Here is a 351-nt window from a genome sequence, read left to right as displayed (position 1 = left end):
CTTTGGCATAGACGCGTTGCACATATCCATGTAAAACATCTAGATAAATTATCATCAAACGAACTAGTTGAAGGGCTACCAAAACTAAACTTTAAAACCAAAGAAATTTGTGACACTTGCCAAAAGTGTAAACAAACCAAAAACTCCTATAAAAAGAAAAATGTGATTTCCACTTCAACGCCCTTGGAACTACTCCATATGGACTTGTTTAGACCATCATAAATCATGAGTTTTGGTGGTAGCTACTATGCTCTAGTTATTGTTGATGATTTCTCCAGATTTACATGGACACTATTTTTATCTGCAAAAAGTGACGCGTTCAAAACTTTTAAAAATCTTGCCAAGCAAATC

This window comes from Lupinus angustifolius, chromosome LG09 (genome assembly GCF_001865875.1).
Source record: "Lupinus angustifolius cultivar Tanjil chromosome LG09, LupAngTanjil_v1.0, whole genome shotgun sequence".
In the NCBI taxonomy this organism is placed as follows: Eukaryota; Viridiplantae; Streptophyta; class Magnoliopsida; order Fabales; family Fabaceae; genus Lupinus; species Lupinus angustifolius.
This window is presented reverse-complemented; position numbering follows the sequence as displayed.